Source organism: Artibeus jamaicensis, unplaced genomic scaffold (assembly GCF_021234435.1).
Source record: "Artibeus jamaicensis isolate MK-2021 breed Jamaican fruit bat unplaced genomic scaffold, CSHL_Jam_final contig_3243, whole genome shotgun sequence".
Classification (NCBI taxonomy): domain Eukaryota; kingdom Metazoa; phylum Chordata; class Mammalia; order Chiroptera; family Phyllostomidae; genus Artibeus; species Artibeus jamaicensis.
The window spans coordinates 36,268-43,347 of NW_026521766.1; the positions used below are offsets into that span (position 1 = coordinate 36,268).

At 36.1% G+C, this 7,080-nt stretch overlaps 1 pseudogene; it reads right to left on the reverse strand.

Moving 5' to 3' along the window:
- Nucleotides 1–1,283: 1,283 nt before the first annotated feature.
- LOC119059993 (keratin, type II cytoskeletal 8-like) lies at nucleotides 1,284–6,652 on the reverse strand (annotated as a pseudogene).
- Nucleotides 6,653–7,080: the final 428 nt, after the last annotated feature.

Consider the following 7,080-nt stretch of genomic DNA (forward strand, 5'->3'; position numbering starts at 1 on the left):
TGACGAGCTTGGGGATTTTCTTTAAGGTTTTAAAGAAAAAGGATTTTAGTTTTTGATATGTTTTTGCCTCTTGGAATGTGGTTACTAACAACTACTGCTGAGCCTTACCCACTGTGTCTCCTTCTGTATAAAGGGACGATCAGTGCATATGATGAACTCCATGAACTTTCCGCAGGCAGGAACAAATCATACATTATCCAGTATTCTTTTGTACAGGCATCAATTAAAGCTTTTAAAGATTATCCAAAAGTTCTTGTTACACATTTTTTCTCATCAAAGTCAATACAGGATATTAAAATAAAGAAAAGCAGCAATGATACTTTTATCTATTCAAATGGAGTGCCAAGTTCCTGGATTTACTTTATTAATTGTACTCATGATTCTTTTTATGATTGAATTTAACTACATAGCCAATAAGTTCTGCATTATCTAACCATAGCTGTAATTTCTCTTTGATTTTCTTCATTGCTTTTTGGAAATGTCAGAATCAAATTTCTGTTTGAACTTTTATTTTTTCATCTCTTTAAGAAAAAAGTGAATTTAAACCTAGAATGGTTTACAAATGAGATGCAAATGGAGGTAACTATAATTTTAAATAACTTCTCTACAATATTTTCATTTTATTTAAATTTGTTTTTCTCTTTGTTTATAATCATATAATTAGTTATTATAACAGGAAAGTACAGAAATATATAATGTCACTTTAGCCTAGATTTACTGAACTGACAAAGACATTCAGGAAGGACTTTTCCTTTACATTTTTATCTTTGCCTCCTTATTTTTTCATGCTTTATTTATTTACTTATTTATTTTGGCTGAGACTTTATTTTGTAAAAAAAAATCACTTGATTTTGCTTTTAGTCAGGGCATGGGTAAGAGGAGGTTTCCCAGGTGGTAAACTCTCCCACCCCAAGGGTGAGCTGAGGACTGTACTGAGATTCAGGTGGGTCTCCTGTGCTCTTTGCTCCCACGCATAGCTCCTTTCCCCTGTTCACCTGGGCAGGACGCCAGACACCAGCTTCTCTTCATGGGTTTCAATCTTCTTCACAACCACCATTTGGAGGAGCTGTTGCTCATGTGGCTGCAGGAGCCAGGGTTCCCACCACAGTCCAAGCTGGCCTGGAAGCCCAGGCCATAGTTAAGGTTCAGGTAAGCTGGACTCAGCCCACCTGAGTATCCACTAGTGGTCTTGATATGCAAACTCATGTTCTGCATCCCAGACTCCAGTCAGTTCTTTTCCAACTTGTAAGTGGTGACCTCCACATCCAGGGCCAGTTTGATATTCATGATCTCCTGATACTTATGCAGCTGCCAGGCCATGTCCTGCTTTCAATCTGGTACTTGGTTTCAGCCTCATTCTGGCTGCAATTGGTGATCTCCTCATACTGGGCCTTGACCTCTGCGATGATGATGTCCCGGTCTGTGGAGATGCTGCTGTCCATAGACAGCACCACAGATGTGTTGGAGATCTGGGTCTGCAGCTCACGAATCTCCTCTTCATAAACTTGCCTGTGGAAGTTGATCTCATCAGTCAGTCCCTCCAGGCAATACTTGAGCTCTATTTGTTCATGTGAACTTTATCCATATCTTTCTTGATGAGAACAACTTCATTCTGCATCTCTGTGCACTTGTTGATCTCATCCTCATATTTATTCTTCAAGTCCTCCACCAGCTTCTGCATGTTGCCAAACTCTGCCTCCAGCCTCAGCTTCTCCTCGACCAGTATTTCCAGCTGCCACTGAAAGTTGTTGATGTAGCTCTCAAACACATTGTCCATGTTATGGTGGGTCATCTGCTACTGCTGCAGGAGAATCCACTTGATCTCCAGAATCTTACTCTGTTGTTCCAGGCTCAGCAGCTTACTGATGAATGGAGCAAACTTGTTTAGGCTCTTGATCTGCTCTTTCTCCTGGTTGTGCAAGGCCTGAATGTAGGGGTTCACTTTCCACTTCAGGGGGCTCGGCAGGCTCTGGTTTACTTGGTGGCTTTGACTCCCAGCCACCAAAACCCCTGGCTGGTGGTTCATGTTGATGACCTGGCCAATCCAGTTGCTGCTGCCCACCCTGGAATAGGTGTAGGAGCTGGTGTTGGGTCCACTGGAGTATGAGTGGCTTCTGAAGGCTCAAGGGCCAGAGGTAGACACCCTGTAGGTCTCTGAGTCACCCCTGTGGACATGGTAGGGCTGGAGTGGAGGCAAGGAGGCCAGAGCAGAGATTTGAGAAGGAGCCAAAATGCTATTGCAACTTTAAATCTGATTATTTAATAAGAACTTTTCAACTAAGTATTAGTCTTCAGAATCGCCTCTTGTTTATACACTTATTATCAATAGTTCTATTTTCATGGGTTTCTAATGCTTTTTTGCTTTCATTTATAGTGTTTAAAAAAACTATTCTTTCTATAGAATTTTTCTGTTTAGCTAAGTCATGACAAATTTAAATATTTTAAAATTTACTTGCATGTGGAGACTTCTAAAATTGGCAAAATATGTATTCTTAAGTGCATAATTAAAATACATGAATATAAGATGAATATTAAAAACAAACACAAAAATAACTAGGGTGGTGTTTCCTATATCCACAAAATCTATCACTAGGAAAGGAGCACATAGCTCATTTCTCATGGAGTGAGGGGAAGCATTAGAACAACATTGTCAGCTTCTTATCCTTGATACTTCAGTCTGAATTAGTTAGTGGACTTCCATTTGACATGTTGGGCTTTTGCCTGAAGTTTGGTTTGACTAAAGGACTTTGTGGAACAGTAGATAGAGATGATTATAGATAGATGATTGATAGATAGATAGATAGATAGAATAAATTTCTTAATGAAAGGCCAGCATTTCTATTTCAAAAATAACATTTTAAGGCTTCTTGCATTTTCTCATCTACTAACATGAAGCTGTGCAAATTATAGTTTTTTTTTTAAAATAAAGACAAATAAAGCTTACAGAAGATAACAAGACATACAAATGGGAGGCTCATTAGTTAGAAAATTTAAGGCCCCAATTCTCAAAAGTAAGCTTCTCTGTGGAGCCTCTCTTTTCCTGCTATGAGGAAAACTGGACAATGATAGTTTTTTCTGCCTCTTATAACTTTGAAGTACTTCTAATAGGTATGCATGCTGCTACTTTGCATTCATTTATAAGGGCTTTTCTTCCCCCTTGCCTGTAAACATTTCAAGGCCAGTATATTACACAAGCAGTATATTACAATCTTGTCCTGCCACATGCTTAAGGTAGTAGGTGATCTATAGATGTCAGTGAAATAGGTGGACATGCATCACTACTTCATTTCCATTCCATGGATGTGTAGGGATATGCATGTTCTCTAGCCTGGAACACTTTCCCTTTATTCCTCACTCAAATAACCCTTCCTGCCTGTCCTGCATGCAGTCCATGGCTCAAAAGTCATTTCCTTAATAAAAGACCGTCTCTGAAATCTTGTCTTTTGCACACATTGTTCGCTTTTGTGGAACTCTTGTTGTCTAAAACTATCACAATTTTAAAAAATATATTGGAAGCCCTGGCTGGTGTAGCTCAGTGGATTGAGCTCTGGCTGTGAACCAGTGGGTAGCCAGTTCAATTCCCAGTCAGAGCACATGTCTGGGTTGCAGGCCACGTCCCCAGTACAGGTCATGTGAGAGGCAACCACACAATGATGTTTCTCTCCCTCTCTTTCTCTCTCCTTTCCCCTCTATCTAAATAAATAAATAAAATATTGAAACGTATATATATATATATATACACACATATATATGTGTATATATATATATATATATATATATATATATATATATATATATGAATGTCCTCATTCCCATGTATAAAGCAAGCCCTGTACAGAGTTGGAGTGTGTGTGTGTGTGTGTGTGTGTGTGTGTGTGTGTATGTGTAAGGGGTGTTTTCCCAAGACTTGCCCCAGCATAGAACTCATAGTTGCTCTTAATTTATGTTTTTTTGTAGAGATAAAATTAATAAAACAGTGATTTAAAAAGGTAAATGAGAAGCTTTTTGATTTAAGCCACATTGTACTTTCAGAGCAACCCTTTCTGCATTCTTTATTAAGAAAGCCATTAAGCATGAATGGGAGAAAGGCAAGCACTCATGCCCATAGCTAATGCATCCATTAGACCTTCTCAGAAAAGGAAAATCAAGATGAAAAACCGGAGAGAATATCTGAATATATAAGTAAAAAATGGTCTTGAGGATCATTTATAACCCTTTTTTAACAAAGAACCAGGTGCTTTACTTAAGAAAAATAACATGATATAAACAATAAAAATTATTTCTATTTAGTTTACCTTTTAGTTACTATCTCAAGGAACACAATGGCTCACCATCAGTAATTTTTATCAAACCCCTTTTGTGTTTCATTTAAGACTGGGTTTGTAACAAAGACTAACTTGTTGGAAGAACATTTGTCTCATTGCAAGTTTCAAGCTATAGAAGGGTATCCCCACATGGTGCAAAAGGGCAGGAGACAGATTCTGAGAGAGGGACCCAAGTGCAGAGATGTGAAGGGGTGAAATAACTCTGGGAAAACAGATAAAATGAGGACTTATATACGCTAGGCAATTCAGAGATGGCAATTTTAGCAAAAGCTAAAGATTATTTGCTTTTCTTTTTTTTTTTTACTAATAGAAGCTTTTTATTGTTTGTTTGTTTGTTTGTTTTTGCTGGCTTACTACAGCTTGGGACAGAAGACTACATTTTCTAGCCTTCTTTGCAACTAGGTAAGTAGCCATTTCTCTAAATTCTGGCTGTTCACATTTAGGTGGGAAAGTGTGGAACTTCTTCAAGAACAAAGGTGTAAAGCTTTCAGATGGAAAGAGATCATTTTGCCCCAGTGAATTTTATATTACCAACCTTGCACTGACTATTTATTTCTAGACCTCTAGACGTCTTCTATGTAAGAGATAAATGAACTTCTATTTTACTTATGCAGCTAAATCTAAGACTAGCCAATACAATAAGGAGGGGAAAAGGCAGGGTCTCTGATCTCCTGGAGCTTAAATGTTGGTCAGGAACTATTTGCTTCTTTAGAATGTAAGTTTCCTATTTTAGTGAAAATTGGACCCAGTTAACTCTTTAACAAGAGTTAAAATCAATTGAGTAAAACTGGACATAAATGATCTGCTAATAATTCTTGAGAAATGAGTCAGTTACCCAATCTTTTTTTTTTATGCATGAACTCAAAATCTAATGCATGAGGAAAAAAATTAACATCAGTCCACTCATTCATTCTTTGAGGGTACAGATATCTTTTTTTCACCACAGCCCAGATGCTCAGTTTAAACTGTTCTTCGTGTTCATGTTTGAAGTTATTATTAGATAAGAGTTGATGTGATATAAATCATTCTATCATATTATATTTTCCTCAAAAAATCCTAACACATTTAACAATATTTATTGGCTCGATTTTTAATGTATAAGCTATTCCATGTTTATTTTACAAAGTGTGTTCTGCACTATAAACTACTTCAAGAAAAGATTTATAAGTTATTTGACTTCTCAGCTTATCACAGGATAAACTGGTTTTAGGTGTTTCATATTACTTTTTAAAATGAATTAATGAAGGTTGTATAATGAAGATTTTTTTCTCTTCTGGTTATAAAATATGGTTATGAATGTATGTCTTAATAGTTTATCTTCTTCTGTTAGTTTGAGTGTATACCTACATGTTTCATTGTTTCTAAATGGATTATAATGTACCCTATAAAATCCAAGAGTTTCTTAGTAAATCAAATGAAAGATTACATATGAATTAATTGAAAAGTATCGAGAAAGAATAAGATAAAACTAAATGAAGAGGAAAATAAAATAAAATCTACTTTTCTTTCTCTTTTCCTTTACTCACATATTTTTATGTCACAAAGCATATAAAACAGCTCACTTTCAATCAGAAAATATTAGAATAGAAAAGGAATAACAACACAAGAAGATCACGTATGAAATTCAACTCATGTAAAAAGTGCAAAGACCCTAGAATCACACAGTTCTAAGTTTGTGTTCTTATACAACCAGTTAATGCCAATGGTTGAATGACTTGGAAAATTAAGTACCTGACGTTCAATTTATTTTATAAATGGCAATCTTAGCCCCCAGTTATGTCTTTCTTTATCTCCAGCTTTCTTTCTTCTCTGTTGGCTCTATTCTCAAAATCTTCTATGATATAATGGTAAAGATGACCACTACATCTCCAGACTGTCAACTGATATTACTAGGGAAATGATTTCTTTTTTCTAATTGTTTCAAAATATTTAATAGCATGGTTAGTATGCTGACTTAATTGTGCATGTATTTCAGATCCCAGCTCCCTCTGTTTAGGGGAGGGAGTATTCTGATTGACTAGACCAGACATAGAAATTGAGATATGATTGGCATCAGCCCCAGCCAGTAGGGAATAATAATGGGGCAAATTCAGTTTCCCAAAAGAATGCCAAAATCTGGAGGGGTGCAGGATAGAAAGTCCACTGCAATATTTTTACTGAGTACTTCAAACAAGTCATCAGTTATTTTCAAAGTTAAAGTTTTTAAACTGAGCTTATGTCTTTTACTACCTTGCTTTACCCTTTAACTTCTTTGAAATTTCTTTCCTGACAGATGTCAAGCAACTTTCCTCTTCATTGATTTCCTGCATGCTTTCTCTCTCATCCATCTGTTCCCCATTTTCTTCTTCCAGGCTAAGTCCAAAATGTCAAGTTTATTTCCTGAAAGCAAACATATATATTTAAGTGCTTAATAATATGATTGGATTCTGAATGCACTGTACCAGAAAATCCAGTCTAATATTAAGAGCTAACTCTCAGTATTAGTTAAATGGTTATTTTATTTATGTTGGTTTTGCTAAATTAAGGTCATTACAGTAGTTTTAACCTTTTTAATAGAAAATACTCAAGGAAATGGTAAAATACTAAATAATGTCATTAAGCCCTCTTTTTCATCTGTCCTTATTTCATCATGAACTATAACTCTTACCCCTTTCTTAATATTCCACTATAAGAATAACAAACCGTGTGATAGAAGGGGATTCAATGGCCATGTGAAACCATCTACATTTTTTTAAAATAGCTTCAAACTTACTTC